Source organism: Mus pahari, chromosome 5 (assembly GCF_900095145.1).
Source record: "Mus pahari chromosome 5, PAHARI_EIJ_v1.1, whole genome shotgun sequence".
Taxonomy (NCBI): Eukaryota; Metazoa; Chordata; class Mammalia; order Rodentia; family Muridae; genus Mus; species Mus pahari.
This window is the reverse complement of record NC_034594.1, coordinates 76,530,133-76,552,877: the sequence shown is the minus strand read 5'-3', so window position 1 is coordinate 76,552,877 and position 22,745 is coordinate 76,530,133. Positions and strand designations below refer to the sequence as shown.

Here is a 22,745-nt window from a genome sequence, read left to right as displayed (position 1 = left end):
GAGAGAGAGAGAGAGAGAGAGAGAGAGAGAGAGAGAGAGAGAGAGAGAGAGAGAGTTTTCAAGGAAAAAATACCTTCCTGCAAGGGGAAGGGGGCAGGTAGAGGAAGAAATGTGCTTCCATTGTAACTGTCTGTAAACATACATTGTAAAGCCTTGAGAAAATGAGCACAATGGAACCACTGGGGAACAACAGAGAAAAGGAAGGAGTTAGAAGAGAGAGTAAATTCCAAAGACAGAAGACAGGAACAGAGAATAGCAGTAAAGTAATGTTGGCATCATTTTAAATTTAGTAAGAATATGTGCAGTTAGTAATACAGGACAAAGCTGAAACTGTAGGAATATTAAAAATGTCTTACATTAGATGGGGAATATAGCTCAGGTGGATGAGGACTCACCTAGCATATAAAAAGCCACTAATAAATCTTCAGGAGCATATAAACTAGGCATGGTGTGGCATACCTGTAATTTAGATCTCAGGAGGTAGATGCAGGGGGATCAGAAGTTTAGGGTCACCCTTAGCTAATTACTGACTGTGAGACCAGCTTGGGCTGCAAGGAACAACAACAAAAAGAACCAGTTTGACTAAAACAAAGAAAGGTGTGATTACATTACTATTTGTATAAGTCATTAAGAAATAAACCTATATATATGGGTTTATTTGTGATAAATAATATCATATATTATATATGTGATGATATATATATATATATATATATATATATATATATATATATATATTCCCACAAAATAAGTTTACCATAAGGATATTGGCCTTTTCTATAGAGGAGTATAGAAGAAAGCCTGGACTATTGTTTGAAGGGTGTAGAAGGGTTCTTTTGTAGGTGTTTCCATAACAAACTCAACACCCAAGTATGCCATGTCTTCATTTGAACTACCTAGCTACATTAGCCTCTAAAACCTAATCTCCATCTCCGTAACAATGTGTGCTCCTCTACTAGTCTCCTCCAGCAGTGCCACACATCACTCACCACACAGATACATCCTTCCATTGAACAGCAGTTTTGCATAACAGGGATCAATTACACTAGCCCTTGTTCTCACAACAACATCACTGCTGGAAACAAGGGAAGCCTCCTCAGGGAAGTAGGATATGCAGGGCAGCTGCTTGCATCCAATTTCCACTAGTGTCCTAGTGTCAGTGTAAGACAGTGCAGATCAGAAAGCCACAAGTCTAACCCACAGCATCACTTTTCAGAAAAGACATCCAAAGTTTTAGATTCAGTGAATCACTACTTGCTATGCCAGAATACTGACCTGGGTGCACATTCTCAGAAACCAAAGAAAAGTGCTTGTGTGGTAGTGTGCAGCTGTAATCCCAGAGCAAGCAGCTAGATACAGATGTGTTCTGGACGCTTGCTGACCAGGCAGTCAATTTAAGTAAATTGATAAATTCTAGGTTCAAGGAGAGACCTAGTCTGAAAATTTAATATGAAAAACAACAGAAGCAGAAAGTTCATCGTGAGTGCTGGCTTCCACATGCACAGGCACACAAACATATTCCTCCAGACTCCCACAGAGCATAGAGATAAAACATTTCCAGGTCTCAACTATATTTGTTTATGGTTGTTGTATGTTCATGTACACAAATAACCAGACCAAAGTGAATTTGTAACAATGAAAATTTTGTAATCATCTACTCTTCATTCACTCAGCAATTAGGCTATCTAAGCATAAGTTATTGATTCTGATTATATAGGTGTTTTCATATCTTTAGAAATGATTCCGACAGTAATGATTACCAGGAATATTCATCACAAAGTAGTTGGTACCATGGTAGGCAAAAGGCCAAATACTTAAATGTGATGCCTAGATTCTGCACAAGGCACCTTTTTTTTTGACACTACTTAAAGGACACACAAAGCTTATCCTAATGTAAGTCAGAATTGAGATCCGTGTGCATGCTGATTGAACTCCAAAGTCTGTCTATCTCCCAGGAGGTTTGGCCTAACCAGGGACATAGTTGAGACCACTTTCACCAATACCCTTGCCAGCTGGGAACGCCAGCAGGCCCAGCAGACATAGAATCTATCCCATGCTGCCTGAGCGTCATTGCCCTTCCAGTCTGTAGATCCACCTGCACCCATGGGAAATCGGCATGTCTGTGCCACCATCCCACCCAACATCTGGCCTGTCTCCCAGAAGGTCTGCTCTAACCAGGGACACTGGAGGCCTACCCTAACAAGAGACAGCACTATCTCCCTCCCAGGAAGCCTTCTCTAATCCAGGTTATACAACTCTACACACCTCTGAGGCGGACTGCTCGAATCTGAGACACCAAGGCCAGTAAACACCAGAAATGACCAGATGGTGAAAGGCAAGCTGAAGAACATAAGAAACAGAAGTCTATGTAATTTGGCACCACGAGAACCCAGTTCTCCTGCAACTGCAAGGCCTCAATACCCTAATACAGATGAAGAGCAAGGTTCTGACCTAAGATCCCATCTCATTAAGATAATAGATGCTCTTAAGGCAGATATAAATAACTCTCTTAAAGAAACAGAAGAAATCCCAGGACAACAGATAGAAGCCCATAAAGAGGAAACAAATAAATGTCTTAGAGAAATACAGGAAAATATAACAAAAAAAAAGGTGAACGAATTGAACACAATGATCCAAGACCTAAAAATGAAAATAGAAACAATAAAGAAATAAACTGAGGCAAACCTGGATATGGAAAAGCTAGGAAAGAGAAGAAAGAATGTCAGGCATAGAAAATACCAGTCTTAGTCAGCGTTTCTATTCCTGCACTAGCCATCATGACCAAGAAGCAAGTTGTGGAGGAAAGGGTTTATTCAGGTTACATTTTCACATTGCTGTTCATCACCAAAGGAACTCAGAACTGCAACTCAAGCAGGTCAGGGAGCAGGAGCAGAGGCAGAGGCCATGGAGGAATGTTACTTACAGGCTTGCTTCCCCTGGCTTGCTCTGTCAGCTTCCTAATAGAACACAAGACTACCAGCCTCGGCATGTCATCGCCCATAATGAACAAGGCCCTCCTCCCTTGATCACTAATTGAGAAAATGCCTTATAGCAGGATCTCATGGAGGCATTTCCTCAACTGAAGCTCCTTTCTCTCTGATAACTCCAGTTTGTGTCAAGTTTGCACACAAAACAAACCAGTAAAATGGACCCCTTGTCAACTTGACACACAAATACATCATTACTAAGCTTCAACCGTTTCTTTCCTATTCATCCTAGAGATCTAAATAACTTTAAAAGTCCCACGGTCTTACAAATTCCTACATATTAAATAATCAAAAGCAAAATTAAACTCTAACTGTCCAATGTCTGGGATTCACTCACGAACTTCTCGGCTCCTCCACAGGCTTGAGTAACTTTTCCAGTTCTGCCACTGGTAGCATACAACTTGTCTTCTAGGCTTCATCTTCCTGTACTCCACTGCTGCTGCTGTTCTTGGTGGTCATCTCATGGTACTGGCAACTCCAAAACACTGCTGTCTTCCACTGATACAAGGCTTCAGCATTAGTCTCTCATAGGCTCTCTTCAAGGTGCAAATCTTCAACTCCTTTGCATGACCCTTTCAGTCCTGGGCCACCAATTGCAACTGAGGCTGCATTTGGAGGGATATTATTTACAGGCTTGCTTCTCCTGACATGTTCAGTTTGCTTTCTTACAGAACTCAATACCACCAGCTTAGGGATGGCACTACCCATGATGGGCTAGTAGACCTTCTCCTCTTGATCACTAATTGAGTAAATTTCTTATAGCTAGATCTCATAGAGGTATTTCCTCAAGGGAGAATCCTTTCTCTGTGACAATTCCAGCTTGTTAACATAGAGCAAATGACCATCTTACCAAAAGCAATGTACAGATTCAATTCAATCCCCATCAAAATTTTAACAAAAATTTTAACAGATATGGATAGATCAATTCTCATCTTCATATGGAAAAACAAAAAACCCAGGATAGTGATAGCAATTATCAAACATAAAAGAACTTTTGCCAGAAGCTCTGTCATTAACCCTGATCTCTAGCTGCACTACAGAGTAATAGTAATAGTAATAAAAACTACACCGTATTGGTACAGAGACAGACAGGTTGATCAATGGATTAGAACTAAAGACCCAGAAATAAACCCACACAGCTATGAACACTTGATCTTTGACACAGAAGAAAAAACCACACACTGGGAGAACAGAAAGTAAACCATGCTTGTGAAACTGACAGACAGCAAGGTGAAGAATAAAAATTGAACCATATTTATGATCTTTCATAAACCTCCAAGTGGATCAAGGACCTCAATATAAAAGCAGATATACTGAATCGAATAGAAGATAAAGTGGAAGTTAGCATAGAACACATTGACACACAGGAAAGTTTCCTGAAAAGAATACCAAGGGCTCACTCTGGCTCTAAGAACAATAATTGATAAATGGGACCTCATGAAATTGAAAAGCTTCTGTAAGACAAAGGACACTATCAATCAGACAAAATGTCAACCTGTAGATTGGGGAAAGGTCTGTAGTGACACTACATCTGATAGAGGGCAAAATATATAAATAATTCAAGACATTAGATTCCAAGAAACTAAACAAATGGAATATAGAGCTAAACATTGAATTCTAAACAGGGGAATCTTGAATGGCCAACAAGCATGCAAAGAAATATTCAACATCCTTAATCATTGGAAATGCAAAGACAAACAACCCTGAGATTCCACATTATACCAATCAGAATGACTAAGATCAGAACCTCAAGTGACAGCACATGCTGGAAAGGATGTGGAAAAAGAGGAGTACTTCTCCATTGCTGGGGGGAATGCAAACTGGTACTGCATCTGCATCTGGATTCCAGATTGCATCTGGAAAGCAATCTGGCAGTTTCTCAGAAAACTGAAAATGGTTCTATGTGAAGACATGGCTATACTGCTCCCAGGTATATACCCAAAGATGCTCCACCATACAACAATGACAGGTGATCCACTGTGATCATAGAATCCTGACTTGTAATAGGCAGATACAGGAACCAACCCACATATTCTACAACTAAAGAATGGATACAGAAAACGTTGTTCATTGACACAGTTGAATACTATTAAGCTGTGAAAAATGAGGACATCCTGAATTTTGTAGGCACACGGATGGAACTAGAAAACATTATCCTGAGTGATGTAATTAAGACCCAAAAAACACGCATGGTATATCCTCACTGATATGTGGATTTTAGCCAAAAATATAGAATACTCATTATACAACCCAGCAGATGGTAAGAAGTTTTAACATGAAGGAAGGCCCAAGTGAGGATGCTTCAATCTCATTTAGAAGCACGAGCAAAGTAATCAAGGGAGGCAGATGGAGGGAGGAACCTGGGTGGGAGAGGGGAGTTGGAGGGGGAAAGATGGGCAGGATCAGGTATGGGGAAAACAGAGAAGAAGCCCAGAGGGTCAGGAGAATGACTGGGAATGGGGGAGAGGAGATGGGGGGAAATCACTAGAAAACACCTGAGACCTGGAATGTGAAAGGACTCAATGGGCACAACATTAGTAAAAATGACCAACGTGATGAGATGGAACCTGAAGAGACAACCTTTAGATAGGAACTCCAATGGAGGGAATAGAATCACAAACCACCTTTAATATTTTTGACCCAGAATTGTTCCTGTCTAAAGAAATACAAGGACAAAATACAGCAGAGACTGAAGGAAAGGCAAACCAGTGACAAACCCTGACACTATTACTGAAATTATGTTGTGCTTGTAGACAGAAGCCTAGCATAGCTGTCTTCTGAGAGGCTCTACAAGCAGCTGACTAAGACAGTTGCAGATCCTTACAGTCAACCACTGAACTGAGGTTGGGGATCACTATGTACGAGTTAGGGGAAGGACTGAAGTGCAGTCAAGAGCAGTCAAGATAGAATATAAATTTAATAAGTAATAACTTGGGATTATTAGTGGGAGGTTAGGCAGTGGGCAAGCTATTGAGGAGCTGATTAAGGCATATTAAAATATAAAGTGTGTGTGTGTGTGTGTGTGTGTGTGTGTGTGTATCTTTCATTCAGAAACATAAACCATTGAGGTGTGTAGCGAATGCACTGCCAGAGAAAATTAATTATTTAATTCAACTGGTAGCAACACCCTCTCAGAGATAAAAGGGGAAGGAATGGTGAAAAGAACACTGGGAGGGGGACCAGGAGTGGGCTCTACATTTAGAATGTAAACAAAATAATTTATTTTAAAAAGTAAGTCAGAATCTAGTCTATATGTTATATTGGTGTTTATTGTGGAAAACAACCCCATGAATTGCTTATATTTAGTCACTGACACCTGTATTCCTTCCTGTGCTTTAAACGCCACTATTTTTTTGTAGTATAAATATCTGTATATCATGTTATATATCAATTTGCATCTTTGGATTTCTGGAACATTCAAGAAAAAAACTCACCACAGTATATGAGTGACTATGTCAACTATGCAGGTATTTACTTTTGAAATAAATAAAGTCGCAAACGTTCCATGGAGAGACTAAGAGTTGGTGGTAACTTTCATTTTCTTCATAGCCTGATATTATTATCATTGCTTATATCAACAAATTCTATCCAGCATTGCACTGGAACCAAAATTTGAAGTTTTGTAGAAGGAGTCGTCCTTGGGAGACAGAGGGAGACAGATGCAAAAGTACTAGAGGTTCTAAAAAGGCGCCTTCACTTAGAGATTTCAAACCCGCAGTTCAGTTCAACTTGAGTTTTGGGCACTCAGGATGGCAACCAGAGCAACTACCAAAACAGTTAGCTGATAGTGGTGTCAGGGAGTTGTTTTGATTTTCAGACTGAGAGCACATTCACTTTCATTGGTACACCTGCTCATTTGTACTACTTACTTGACCTGTTGCTGTGGTCAAACATCTGTCAACAAACAACATAAAGGATACTGAATTTATTCCATTTAGTAATTCAAGGGGATACAATACATTATGACAGGAAAGACCTATTATCATGTGTGGTAGGTATGCTGGCAAGAACTTGAGGCAGAGGGTCACTTTAAGTTCACAGTCATGAAACAGACACAGATGGATGGTGGAATTCAACTTTATCCTTTTAATTCAGCTCAAGACCCAGATCAGAGCACTATCAATATTCAGAGTCACATTAGGTAACCTACCCAAAATCCCAAAATAATATTGTGCCTTGAAACTTATCTCATAGGTGGATCAAAATCATGGCAAATCCCCAGTGTTAACCACTGAGTTGTCTTATTCTGCTCTATTCTGTTAAAAACAAGGGCTCTGAAGTATAAGCTAAGCCCTTATTGCTAAAGATACCATGCACTTCTAGAAAAGGGTTCAGGGACTCCTAAGCTGAAACTAAGTTAAAGCCACTCCGTGGCAAATACCTTTGTTACTACCAGAAAGTGCCATGTAATGTTCCAAAGAAAGCAAGCACTGAGAAGTCCTATTTAACTATTATGCCTATGAATCACATCAACAACCAGTTTGGCATAATAACCCTAAGGGTACATTAGTGACAACCGTAATTTGGTGGTAGTCAACAGATGTCTAGTTAGGCTTAAGACCAAATCAATAAGAACAGAACCACGTCTGATACTAAAATCCTAGCCAACTCTTTAGTCCTAGTGAAGTCATGGATTCTGGAGAAGATCGTAAAACCAGCATTTTAATCAGGTAACAAAAGTTCTACCTATATCCTAAACATGTGTTCTCATATCCACAGATAAATGCAGTTCTCAAGGCACACCAATGAAACTTCTCTTTGTAAGAAACAGATAACTTTATAGAAAAAAATCAACTAATCCAAATGCAGAATTCTAGAGCCCACTCCTAACAGAGAACATCTTCAGTACAACTCCCTTGCCTAATGCAAAGGGGACATTGTGGAAGAAGGGGCAGAAAGTCATAGGAGCCAGAGTAGCAAGAGTTTGCTATAATATTATGTCTCATAGACATGTCAAAGCTGTACCTGTAATGTCTCACCAACATGACTGCTCAAACAGGAGGTGATCAAGTCAATAACAATAGTCACAATAATACAGCCAGGTGAAAGATCAGAAAGCATAAACACTGTACAGATAAACTTAGACAAACAATGGATGCTGAAAGTTGAAGAAAACAGTCTTCCCCAAGGTGGAGCTTAACAATTAGTTGATTGTCCAATAACAAATGGGAAGCCTTGAAAGCATGCATACATATAATATAGAGATTGAGCAGGTTGTACTTTTGTATTTGTGTGTGTTACAACAGTTAATTAAAAAAAGAACATGAATTTGCAAAAAGAACAAGTGTATGTCAGGGTTTGGAATCAGGAAAAGTAAGGGGAAAATAACGTAAATATATTAAAATATCAACACACACACACACACACACACACACACACCATAATTTTAAAAGGATAAAAACAAGGTCTGTGAGTTTTAGAATTTTACAATGAAACGAGTTTTGTGTAGCTTATAAGTTTGAAGGTTGGAAAATCCAAACTCTGCTTCATTGAAATGTTTGGTATCTGTTCAGAGTCTATTGATTGGGTCACAACACAGTAATTGTGTGTAATTTTGAATCTCCCACTTATTCCTTACATGGTGCCAGCAATGGCCATTTCACTCAGCCCCTACAGCTAGCTTCATCATGCTGCTCCAGTCTCTGCTTGTTTCTTGCCTGGTACCAGCAAAGGCCATCTCACCCACCTCCACCAAAAAGCCAGTTCATGCTTTTTCCATGAATGCAGGAAGCTGCAATCACTCTACAATGACCAACTAACCAGCAGCTAGCTTTGCCAATCCTCTAAGAACCACACAAGTTATGCCCTTTATCTTCCCCACTGAGTCTCTGAAGATGGAAAACACCAGACAACCTCAATATTTTAAAACCAGCCAGATAATACTACTGGTGGATGAAGAATCTATTGTTTTAAATTCATCAGCTGTCTTATATTAGAATTCTCCCAGGGGCGGAGGGCGCTACTGGTTCTAGTATCCCCCAGATATTGCATGGTTCATGCTCCTATCTCAAAAGCCTGGCCAAAAAGCTATTTCTTTCCCTCCTCTTCTTCCTGGGACCCAGAAATCCCTCTTCTTTACCTTTACCCCACAATTAGCTTCTGCCATCTTTATTGACATAAACAAGAAACAATTAGGGAACCAGATTTTATATCAGTCCCTGCCCCTACAAGAAAAGGAGGAGAAATAATTGCATGCAGACAGAGCTAATTACATGAGGCCACCTGCTTTATAAAGTTTCTGTTTATTTTTAATTATGTGTGCTAGTGTGTGTGTGTGTGTGTGTGTGTGTGTGTGTGTGTGTATTTACAAATGTGAATACAGTACACACAGTCAAAAGTGATGTAGTTACATGTGGTTTTGACCTGCCTGATACAGGTGCAGGGAAATAAACTTCAGTCCACTTCGGCTTATTATTTCTAGGCATCAGGTGTGACATAGCCTATCAAACTAGTTTGGCCAATTTCTTCAAACTTTTCCTTTTCAAATTTAGTTACATCATTGATTTTCTTCGTTTGCTTATAACCTTTTGGGTTTGAAGCATGTTAAGGAATTGAAGATCATGTATGATACTTCTCAGACTCCATAACCTAGCTGACAAACTCATTATAAGAAAGCCCAGCCCAGCCTATGTCGGTTGTGTGTATGTGACTGTCCTGTTAGGAAAGTGAGGATGAGAAACTCCTCTCTTTGGCTACTGTCTGAATTAAACAATGGAATCCAGGAATCTGAAAGTCCTCCTGGAATCTCAGGCTGGGAGAAGGGAAAGGATGAATCCCAGTTTCAGCAAGAGTGGGAACATCTCTTTCTGAAAAAGAGACATGATTATGATTATGATTATCATGATTATGACATCTTTTCTGGCCACCTTGCAAGATAGATAATCTCAGACAATGATAATGGGCAGAAGTGCTTTGCTATGGATAATTATTATCCTACTTTTAAATCTAAACCTCTTATTAAGATCTCACAGATGGTATGGTTGCACATAATTAATCCCATCACTCAGGAGATAAAGTTACGCAGATCTCTGTTAGTTTGTGGCCAGCCTTTTCTATAGAGTGAGTTCCAGGACAGCCACACAAAGTAACTTTATTTCAAAACACTCTGCCAAGAAAAGATCCCACAGAGATTTGAGCTACACAAATGTACTTCTTTTCTCCTCATGCCCACATGAGGACACTGAATATTTCCCTTTCTTTGCTTTGAGCTACTACCTTTACAATTAGTTGGTCTCTTGAAGAAAATTAGCTGAGTCAGAGATGTCAGATTTGTCATAGCCTAGGTTTTAGGTTCTGACATTATCAAGTATGTATGTGTGTGTGTGTGTGTGTGTGTGTGTGTGTGTGTGTATGCATGTGTGTGTATTGGTTGTCCCGATGGATAAAGCTGACTCATATACATAACAATGGTGGAAAATAAATAATAAGCTTACTTTCAGCACATATGTAGGTATACTTGGGTGAGGAGAAGCCTGACTCCCATAACATTGCTTACACAATGAATAAACTTCAATCAGGTAAGAACACAAGGTTCTGAACTGCTAAAGGACTATTTTCTGCCTTGGTTGTGTGTTACACCATCCCTACTGAAGTATGAAGACATCTTTATAGCAAATGAAGCTGTTAACTCAGTCATTTATAACTTGAAGTTATTTCTATGGCAACCTGACTCATAAGCACACTTGGAGCCTGATTTCTCTACCACAAGTGACCTCTCCAGATCCCACAGCCACCATGCATAATATCTTCTAATTGCTAAGTGAACCTTCTTCACCCATACCTGAACCCTTTGCAATCCCCAACATGCTTTATTCCAGTGTGATTTTTGTATGGTATATTTTACCTATAGATATTTTCATATTTCTAACAATACTTTATAAAATAAGCACATGCTGTATGTTAAGCATATAATTGAGTGACAGAAGATTAAGGGTGTATGTAGGAGAAAAGAGATGGTCATGATGATGATGATGATGACAATAATATTTAACATATAAAGAAGCTAGTAGATAACAAAAGACTAAAATCCCTTCCCTCCCTGTGCTACTTATAAAATAATTGCACTATAAATACCAGAAAATGGGGTACAGTGTTAATGACAAATAAAAGATTATCAACCTATTGTCCAAGGAGTATTTTGAGCACATGCTTTCCTCAGAGAAAGTTGGCTTATACATCTGGATGTCTGTCTATCACTGAGCAAAGTCAGGGCAGTAACTCAAGGCAGAAGCCAGGAGCCATGAATAAGGCAGAAAATCCTTGAGGACAGCAGCTTACAGACTTGCTCCCCATGGTTTGTTTAATCTGCTTCCTTAAACAACCAAGGAATCCATGAGTTGCACCACCTACAGCGGACTAAGTTCTCTAATATAAATCTTAGTCAATAAACTGCCCATAGACTTGTCTACTGGCCAATCTGATAGGGGTAGTTCCCCAGATAAGGATCCCTTTTCCAAGGCAATAAGGATTGTGTCAAGTTGACCCAGTATATCCAGCACACTAATTCTCACTCCCATTCTCAGCATGTCCTCTTCCTTTCTTTTATTTTTATTCTTTTATATATATATATATATATATATATATTTTACACTCCATATTTTATTCCCTCACCCCTAATCCACCCTCCAACTGTTCCACATCCCATACCTCCTCCCCAACCTCTGTCTCCACATGGATGTCCCCACCCCTACCCCACCTGACCTCTAAATTCCCTGGGGCCTCCAGTCTCTTGAGGGTTAAGTGCATCATCTCAGAATGAACACAGACTCGGAAGTCCTCTACTCTATGTGTGTTGGGGGGCCTCACTTCAGCTGGTGTATGTTTTCTGTTTGGTGGTACAGTATTTGAGAGATCTCAGGGGTCCAGATTAATTGAGAATGCTGGTCCTCCTATAGAATCGCCCTGCTGCTCAGCCTCTTTCAGCCTTCCCTAAATCAACAGCAGCGGTTGGCTGCTTCTGTCCATTGGTTGGGCACAAATATCTGTGACACTTTCAGCTGCTTGTTGGGTCTTTCAGAGAGCAATCATGATAGGTCCCTTTTTGTAAGTGACCATAGCCTCAGTAAGAGTGTCAGGCTTCGGGACCTCCCCTTGTGCAGGATCCTTCTTTGGGCCTGACACTGGATCTTCTTTTCCTCAGCTTCCATTCTAATTCCTTATAGAGTTCAGTATTAATCAAGCATTCTCCCAAGAAAACATTTTAGTGTGGAGAGGGAAGAGAGAAGAAATAGCTAGGCACTTGGTTGTCATTTCCTGCTTAGGGCATTTAAAATAATGTTACTTAAATTTGACATGCTGTCGTCTACTAATCTGCATGAATCATCAGACTGCGAGAGTATCCCATAGGCAAGATCTGCATTCTACACTGATCACTTGCCTAAAAAGGGGAGTATGAGAGCATGCATACTGTCAGTGCTGAGGGCTGACAGTAGGAGGGTATCTGAGGCTAGTTGGCTAGCAAGAGTAACTAAATTTTTAAGTCCACGTCTCACTGAAACACTCTGTCACAAAAACAAGGGTTATCACTCTCATGATTATAGTTCACAGGAATGTTGACATAGATACACACAGAGAGAGAAGGTGGGTAAAAGGATGGAAACACACATGCACATACACATTCACATGGACGTACGTACTCATGCAGGCATGAACACTCATGTTATTATCAGTCATATTGATTGATTATTGGATAATTTTCTGCAGTGCAGCAGGAATATATGATAGAAGCCCATTGTTCCTTCTTTATGTGGAGTATAATCCAAGGGAAATGTCTTATAAGACGCAAGTACTTAATTATATTTCTCATGGTAGCAATAAAAAGATTCAGATATCACTCCCCCTACCAAAAAAATGACATGACAAAGATATGTGTGTTCAGTCTCTAGAATGTGGGGACCTGTGAGAATCCTAGAATCATCTTTTCCAACAGCCTAGGTTATAAAAGAGAACTCATATAAGATCTGGAATAGACAGAAGGGCCAGACAGGACCAATATTATGGGCAATTTTTGTTCCCATAGAACTTTAGTCTAAAGTAACACAGTATGCAGTAAATGAAAACATGAAAAAGTAGTGTTTCCCACATTTAAATGTCTATTACTGGAAAGTATTCATGACCAGAATGCTGTTATACCAAAATGCAATACTTTCAATTTCTTCTCAAAATTTAAATCAAGATTGCTCTGCATTCATTTTCTAATGGCCTATTGTAACAGGAACCAATAGGATTTGAACAGTGCTTGCTAAGATCTCCTTGCCTTCATATCCCAACATAAAGCATTTAACAAGGAAAATAGAAAAATAGAAGACAGATGGTTTCTAAGAAATGAAGAGTCCATTCCATCCTTGTACTTCTTTCAGACAGGAACAATTATGGGTCAGGGATGTGGCTATGCGATGGCAACCCCATCCCTCACTTGATGTCCTGTCTTCCTGCTGGAAGTGGGCTCTATATGTTCCCTCTCTCTACTATTGGGCATTTCATCTAAGATCCCTCCATTTTAATCCTGAGTCTCTCACCTCCCAGGTCTCTGGTGCACTCTGGAGGGTCCCCTCAACCTTCTATTTCCTGAGATTGCCTATTTCCATTCTTTTTGCTGGCCCTCAGGGCTTCAGTCCTTTTCCCTCACCCAATATCAGATAAAGTTCCCCCTCTTAACCCCCATCTACTTTCCCTCCCAGGTCCCTCCCTTCCCCCTTGTGATTGCCTTCTTCTCCCTCCCAAGTGGGACTCAGAGGTCCTCACTTGGGCCCTTCAGCTTGTTGACCTTTATCAGTTCTGTGTACTGTATCTTGTAAATTCTGTACTAAAAGCTTTCAACTGTGGCAAAGGGACTTATTGAAACAGACATCTTGTAGTAATAATATAATGATAGTGATTTCCACATGATTGATAGGTGGAAAATCATGACAACAGTTTTTGTTCACAAACTTCTAACAGGGAGGACTGGGTACCATTTTATCTCTCTGTGATTGGACACTTCAGCATAAATCAGATGCATTGGCCCTGACCTTCCAAACATAAGCATCAGTCAGAAGATGATGCTATTCCGAGACCCTATAACATTGTCATGGTCTTATTTGTTAATCATTCAGGCAACACAAATAAGTCTGGTTTATCTTTCCTGAAGACAGAGTCAAGAAACTTCTGATACTATTGATGAAGCTGAAATGACCCACTGGGCCATGTATAGGATCCTGAGAGATCCTAGAGATCTCTCAATCAGAGATATCAAAGACAATAAACACACTAATTACTACTAAAATGAACAAAAACCTTGCGTGCATTTTTTAGTTCCATCTCATTCATAAATCTAGACAAAGCCCTTCATAAATCTATCTCAGAAATTTGTTTACAAAGACACATTTTTTGCTTTAAAGTTTACTGCAAATTATAGCTACCAAAATGCTTTATATGGACATATAAAGATACCTACACACGATTTGCCTTTGAGTACTGCGTGCCTATGCTATTATTGTGTTTTTCAGAGTTCCATTCTTTATATATTAAATAAGTCTCCAACTATGCCTCATATTGGATTATCCTGAAAGTATTTTCTCAATGAAACTATAAATCTTGGGGTTAGTCTGAATCTCTGAAAAGAAAATGTGTGTCTTCTAGTGAGGCTATAGATATATGGTTCCACCCCTGCTGCTGAAATTTTAAGAACGTTCTGCACCAGCATGCAGCATAGGTTCATTGGTTAACAGGCCCTTTCACCTGCAGCATAAATTAGAATTATCATAACTTATTAAACTGAGAAAATTAGCTGGTAGAACTCAGAATTCTGAGAGACATTTGTAAAGAAAAGAATACTGTTGACCAACTTTATATTTTACAATTATACAGTACCCACTTGGAACAGAATGGATTGAAAAATACAGAGAGCACATAAGAGTGAGTCCATAAGAGTTAATATTTTTGAGTTCCAGAATGTAAGGCGATCAAAGCTTTGCCAATAACATCTTCCTCCCTCTGCCCAATCCTCTGTAACTGCCTATGCTAAAGAATCGAAACATCCAGTGATACTTCCTCCTCTCTTTTCCTATCATATTGTTTCACATGCAAATTAATAGTACATTAATACCTTGTTTGCATGATATAGAGAAATTAATCTAGAAGTGAACTGGAAGCTTCCTCCCTGAAGTTTAACTCTCAGAGTCTCAGAAGAAGTCATGTACACCGTTGGGGGAGAAAAGCCATCAGCAGTTTTACACAGCTGTGAACTCTATTAAATATGCGACCAATCACCCAAGTAATATGTACTCACCTGTTCACCAATGGCATTACAGTTACAGGGTTACAGGGATACTGTTACAGTGGTCACCCCTTCCTGATTAGATTTAAGAAAAAATATATTCCTGGTACTATTAACCTGGTCAGACAACCATGGCCTGGGTGGTCACTGGCCATAGGGAAAACTGAATGTTTAACTAAATTGAAATATCATCAAATTAACTTCCAATTTATGTACATTTATATCCACAAACAAATGGCACTTTTAACTGTGATCAGAGAAACCTCTTCTTGCATTGAATAATGGTGAATGAAGAGACCCAAGAGTGTGCAAGATCCTCAGAATAAATAAGACATTTATTTATAACTTTATTTTTCTAAGATTAAAAAATAAAAAAGCCTATTTTTAATGATGGTTCTTAAATACTTTAACCTCGCTTTTAGCTTACCACCCACCAGAGGTAGTGGAAAAGAAAGGATATCAGGAAACAGATCTGTTTAGATGTTTCTTTGGAGCAACTCCATCTGTGTTGCCTGAAAATTGGCAGTTCAGTTCACAAGTTAATATTGGCACAGGCAGGCACATGAAAGTACATATGATGAAGGATTCTTTTCTAACCACATGCATGTATTGGTCTGACATACTTTACGTAGTTCAGCTTTATTTGTTGGGATTCCATAGAGAGAAACACATCAAAATTACTTTCGGTGGAATGTAAAAGTTTCTTGTCGCTTCCCTGGACCCAAGCGGATTGGCAGAGTGATGTCAGCTGAGACAGATGCATGTACTGAGGCAAGACCCATACTGAGGCAGGAACCATGGAGGATATGAGTTGTTTGAAGAGAGTATGAATAGAGCACGATAGACAATGAGGGTGGCTTAGCTAGGCTTGCTTGAATACCTAAATGTTTGTTGGTTTCACATCTTCACTGATCTTCACTTCACTGAAAGGCGCAGCTCAGAACTTCTCCTTACTTTCCTTCTGGTCCCTCCTGCCAAGGGTGAAGCCTGGCAGTCTCTTCTAGGTAGGGCCACCACTGCTGATTTGTGTTTGCTATTTCAAATCTATGGAACTGATGGCTGGTGTGTCCATGAAGTGTTTGCCAATCTCAATCCTGTATTGCTCTAAAGGATATTTCCAAGTCAATGATCACACAGATGCCCTTCACTAAAATAACTGGTTTTAAAACACCAAACACACACACACTCACACACACACACAAAATTATGAATCTTGACATGAGGAAGGTAGGAGAGAGATGAGGCTTGACAGGAATTGAAAGGAGATACAAAGAGTTTGGGGAAGAGTGTAATCACAGTGCATGACCTATGTATTTAAAATCATGGAAGTACAAAATTAATTTTATAACATGAACTACAGGTGTCTTAGAGACAAAGTATTTTATACATTAAAAATTTATAATATTTTATGCTAATTAAAATAGTGTGTTAGCAGGAATATAGGAGGTCAGGCATGATGGAAAATTCAAAAGAAATTTACAGAGCAAGGTTCTACTCTGTGATTCTTTCAGAGAATCTGTGATAAAAGAAGAAACATGTCCAGGTTCAGAAACTTTCCACTAATCTATTTCAAAACCCTAAGATAATTGCCCTTTTCAATATGGGAACTGTTCTTCCATAAGTTTTGTAGTGATAGAGCCATATCATGTGTTAAAACAATCTCTGTAAATCTCTGTCCCCAGTTTCCCCTCAACCCCTAGAGGCTGCACAGAATAGACTATGCTAGCCCTGCTAGCAATTTAAGTTTACATGTGTTTGTTGACCTATAGTACTACTTTAACCCTACTAATTAAAGTTAGCTGACTGGACTTTCCACTAATGTGGCTCTTTGGCCCATCTTTATACTGGAAATCTACCTACTTTTAAAGTCTTACTTGTTTTACTGGCTCTATAAACCAAGAGTCATGGCTGAAATGTGCCATTTCTAATAAAGCTCATCTATAATTGCTAAGGATGTGAAGTAGTTTTTTTCTAGCCAAATTTTGGCCCACTGTTCTGAATTTATAAGTGTTATTCTTGAATATACCACTATGAGAAAGTGAATTTACTACCAACTCAAGTCATAAACATCTCATCGAAGACTCTGGAAAACTATGATGTCAGAGATGCAGGGGACTTACTGAACAATCATGAGGGATGCTCTTTGCATCCCAAAATCCTTGAAACAAGTTAGATGTGAGCCACAAGCTTGCATCTCAGGTTTGAAGTGGAAAGAAGCAGGACTTGGGTTTTCTGACTCTAAGCTCGTCTGAAAAGGCACAAGCTCTGTGTTCAAACAGAAACTTAATTAAAACAATAGGAGAAGGAGGAAAGAAGCGGACACCAGAAGAGCTTTACTTGTTTTCGCACATGACTGTAAAACTGCACATGTACATGTGCATACACTCACATACATAAATATTCAATATATAATCAAGAAGGATATAAACATATATAAGTAAATATTTCAAAATAAACAAAGCTATCATATTCCTTGCTTTAAATGGTGTTCTGAACATATACTATAAATAAAAGCTAAAGAGAGCCGCATCAATATTCTTTAGTCATTCTCAATTTGACTGTTCACAACCCTCCTCTATTTGCTTCTGTATTGGAAGATTCACTTCATGAAAAAAAGTGTAAGAATAGGGAGGGAAACATCAAAAATAAGATGTAAGATAAGCCAATTGGCTGAGAGAGACTAGAAAATATTCTCAACAGAGTATGCACAAGTCAAACCTAGGATACATAAACATGGGAAAGGTGAAATTATATGAACATTCAATGATGTGTTATAAATCTTGTGGCCCTGTGGCCCAGTGCTTCAGGGTTTTACTCTTAGTTCATCAGTGTATTCCTCTTTCTTAATAAACAACTTTCAATTGTATTTCCAATCATGTGTCACTGCTCTAATACTATGGCTTAGGTAATAAGATCTGGCAAACTTTGTCAGGTGCACTGGAAATCTCAAATATGCCCAAAACAATTTACCAATCAAACACCTATAATTTCATTAGCAATAAATTCCTAGGCTTGATTTGAGTCAGGTAGCAGTAGACAAAAGGGACAATGAATCTGATCACTATTTTCAAAAGGCCCAGGATCAAGATCACAATGAGCTCTGGTAAAGTTTAAGTAGACTAGTTACTAAGATAGAAGCTTCAAGAACTAGGTAGATACATGGAAGGCAAATTTATAGCTCTCTGTCCCTAGAACTCCCTAAATCTAGTCATAATAAAATCTGTTGACATCCCTTACTCTTATTTTTGGCTAGGACTGGAGGTGAAAAATCACATGTAGCTGAAACACTTTTGTTAAGACTTTTTTATTTGTATGGATGTATTTCTGCACATGAATGTAGCAGTTTGTGGAGACTTGTTACTGGATCACCTGTGCTAGAGTTACATTCTGATGTGAACCACCTGATGTGAATTCTAGGCAACAAATCCATGTCCTCTGTAAGAGTAGTAGAAACCCTTAACTGCTGAGCCACTTTTCAGTCCTTGACTTTAATTTTTAAGACAACACTTCCCCAAGAAATTACAGCAGACCCAGTTTGAAGTTTTTCTTAACTTTAATTGATTTTAGATTTTGTTAGAAGGGCTATTTACAGAATTCTATCACTGTGCTGAGCTAGTATTTACAAAGAATATTCTTTGTAGGTGTTTGTTGTCTTCCTAACCACCATCCAAACACTACAACACATTGCCGTGTTAAAAATAAACCTACCAGTACAAAGCCAAGCTTCAATCGTGATACATTAAGCAAAGCCAGTCACACATTTATAAGCTGAGCAAAAAGTTATCTTGATTCAATTTAATTTGTGACAAAAGATTTCAAAGCCAGTTCTTGATATTTTCCCCAAAGAACTATAATAATTTCTAACTTGACTTATCTGAAAACCAGCAAGCCTGACTAGCATGCTACCAGCAAATGTAAAAAATGACTGTCCATGTGCTTCTTGACTTACAAATTCAGGGAAGGTGCCAATTCAAATTAAGGCTCCATTTCATGTTTGGGAGAACAAATTCATTTATTTATTCAACAGATGGACCATATGCAGCTCATGCCAGGTCATTCTTGGTGCTCTGGCTAAGAGCATAAGTCTGGATGAATACATACTTTGACTTCCCCCTCCTGAACTCTGCATGGCAACATAATGAGGCTCAGAGATTGTGCCATCACCACTGTGACCAAGAATTGTGAGGGTCACAGCATGTATCCTCCTGTGATAGCATAAAATAGGTCTTCAAGAAGTTTCCTTTGATTTACACTTTGAAGAAAACTAGGAAGGAGGTGAGCTGGGAGCAGAATTTGTATGAAGAAAGAAAAATGAACCATAAACAAGAAAGGTGCCCACTATAATTTGACCGAAACAGAACAGAACAACAAGAAATAACCTGGATGTTTGGCATCAACATACAAAGGATGACTATGCTTTTTTTCTTTCAAAGCAGACATTTGAGAATATAGGTGTGACTTCTCAGAGATTCAGTTAAGGGACATCAAGGGGAAAATAATCTGTGATATTGTAAGGAAAGCTCTACTAATGGGGAAAGGGCATAAAGGGACAGAGAACTTCTTGTAGGCTCTGGACTGTCACCTACAGACACAGCAACCAGAAGTTCACAAAAGCTACATGCTGCCTTTGGTCTTATATTTGTGTGTGTGTGTGTGTGTGTGTGTGTGTCATAAATAACACATTGAGATCAGGGACAGCTTGCTTGTGGGAGTTGAATTACTTTCTTCTACTAAGTGAGACATGAGAATAGAATTCAGGTGGAGACTGCCTTTATGCACTTTCTAGCATCTTGCTAGAACTCCATATTATTTTTGAGGCAAAGTCTGGCACAGAACTTTTAGCTTAGGAATTGGGCTAGATTCATTGGCTAACATTCCCCAATCTTCACTTGTCTCTGTCTCTTCAGCTCTGGGACGACAGGCCTATAGCAACATGCCCATATTTTTCCAAAGGTGCTGAGTACTGACCTTTGTGACTTCATGCTTTAATGACAAGTACTTCACAGCCTCAGCCAGCTCCACAGTTCTCAGGTTCCATTTTGTCATTGCTACATCTGTGCTATCTCAAAGCTTATACCAAAGCTGTAATTTTGGATTCTGATTCATCAACTGTTGTCATCTCTCTTTAGAGCCTAAACTTTAAGGTTTTCTCTGGGGTGTGATAAACAAAATTCCAGCCAAAGCAATTAATGTCTTCCAATAATTAATCTCAGTGTAAAACAAAATCTAGAGCAAGATTTCAGCATTTGCACACGGAGAGAGAGATTAAAAACCAGACTAAGGGTTAAGCTTAAATAGTCTTCACCCCACCCCAATAATGATACACCCCATAGACCCATGGAAATTAAACAAGAAGAAAATCCAAGTAAGGATGCTTAAATCCCACTTACAAGGGGAATCAAAATAATCACAGGAGGCAGACAGAGGGAGGGACCAAGATGGGTGAGGAGAATAGAGAAGCAGAATAGGGCAAGGAGAGATAAAGAGATGGGGGAGATTCCCAGGATTCATTGTATGTGACCTTAGGCAAAATGCCCAACAGTCTGCATATGGAACTTGAAAAGACTATCTTCAGTAGTCAAACAGGACCCCCACTGGAAGGATGGGGATAGCAACCCACCTACAAAACCTTTGATCCAAAATCACTCTGATCTAAAAACAAATGCAGGGACAAAACTGGAGCAGAGACTGAAGGAATGGCTGACCTGTGAGGTGCTCAACTTAGGAAACATCCTATGAGCAGACATCAGTCTCTGAATATATTACTGATGCTATAATTTGCTTACAAATAAGAAACTAGCATGGCTGATCTCTTAGAGAATCTACTCAGCAACTGTTGGAGACAAATCCAGATGTTCACAGTCAATCATAGAATGGAGGTTGGGGACCCCTATGGAAGAGTTAGGGGAAGGACTGAAGGAGCTGAAGGAGATGGCAACCACATAGGAAGATCAACAGTGTCTACTAATCTGGACCCTGCAGAGCTACAAGAGACTAAACCACTAACCAAAGATAACACACAGGCTGGTCTGAGGACCCTGGTATACATATAGTAGAGGGATCTCTGGGAGAGGATGTGCCTTATCCTGTAGAAGCTTGATGCCCCACCCAGGGTTGGGGGATACCCAGAGATGAGGAGCACCCTCTCAGAAGTAAAAAGGTAAAGGGCAAGAACTCTGTGAGGAGGGAATAGGAGGAGCAATATCTGAGGTGTAAATAAAACAAATAATTAATAAAAAAAGAAAAATAAAAAAGAAAAATAGACCTATGCTTAAGTTTAAACAATCTTCATTTTAAATTAGAAGATTAACAGAAACAACGTTATTCTGAGTACTTCTTTTTGAATTTAACTTAAATGTATTTTGCAGATGATATAAACTTGGACACTAACAAGACAGCTACCTGATGATGCTTCAATGGATGAACAGATCACATAAGATCTAAACCAGTTTAAACATGTCTGTCTTCTCAATTCTTATTCCTCCTTAATTTCTGTTGTCAAACAGAATTTGAGAATATAAGTGAAGAAAATATAATTATTGATGTTCTATTTTGATACAATCCTCTCAGTTCTAGAAATTTGTTATAAATGGAATAATCTGAAATTTGAAGGAAATTTATGAACTAGAGATTATTATTTATAGTAAAATAAAACTGCAACTAAAATCACAGAGTTAAGTAAATGTTTGTGAGGGCGCAGTCACCGGACACCCCCAAGGTCCCTAGTGGACTGCCCAAATGATCTTAGGATCGCTGGTGAGTGCAACACAACTTTTGCTCCAATCCAGTCATGCACGGGACTTGAGACAGCACTAGGGAAGCAGAGAACCAGCCTGACCAAGGGCACAAGTCCCTTCAGGTGTGCGCCAGCACCGGGTCACCTAGGGCGCGGGGTTGGTGGACACCCCCACGGTCCCTAGAGGACTGCCCCTGTGATTTAAGGATCACTGAGGAGGCAGCTGAGCGCTCCAGAGGAATCTCCACATTGCAGGTCCTCTGGATCACAGGTGAGTGGAACACAACTCCAGAGAATCCAGGATGGGCTTGTGCCAGCAGGAACAGGGACAAAGGGACACTGCCCGTCCAAAGGTGGGGTTTCAGTCCGGTCGGGGCCACCCCTGCCATATCTCTTCATAAACCCAGTGGAGACAGCTGAGCACTCCAGAAGACTCTCCACACCACAGGTCCTCAGGATCAAAGGTGAGTGGAACACAATCAACTCCAGAGAATCCAGCAGAGGCAGCAGAGCACTCTGGAGGACCCTCCACACCGCAGGTCCTCAGGATCACTGGAGGAGAGTCAGACTACAGGGAGGGCTCTGACCCCAGGACTCAGAAGGAGGATCAGAGCTCCAGACTCCTGGACACCTGCCTTGCTAGAGGAGAGCTTGCCTGCAGAGAGTGCTCTGACCAAGGGGACTCAGGAAAGAGTTGGATTCCCAGGAGTGCTGACAGAGGCTAACAGAATCATAGAAGGAGCAAACTCCAGGAAGAGACAGATTG

General features: G+C 39.7%; 1 protein-coding gene across 1 annotated transcript in view; it reads right to left on the bottom strand.

Annotated features, from left to right (window-relative positions):
- Nucleotides 1-22,745, bottom strand: part of LOC110321973 (contactin-associated protein like 5-2) — a 631,889-nt gene that overhangs the window by 268,867 nt on the left and 340,277 nt on the right. The window lies entirely within an intron of this gene.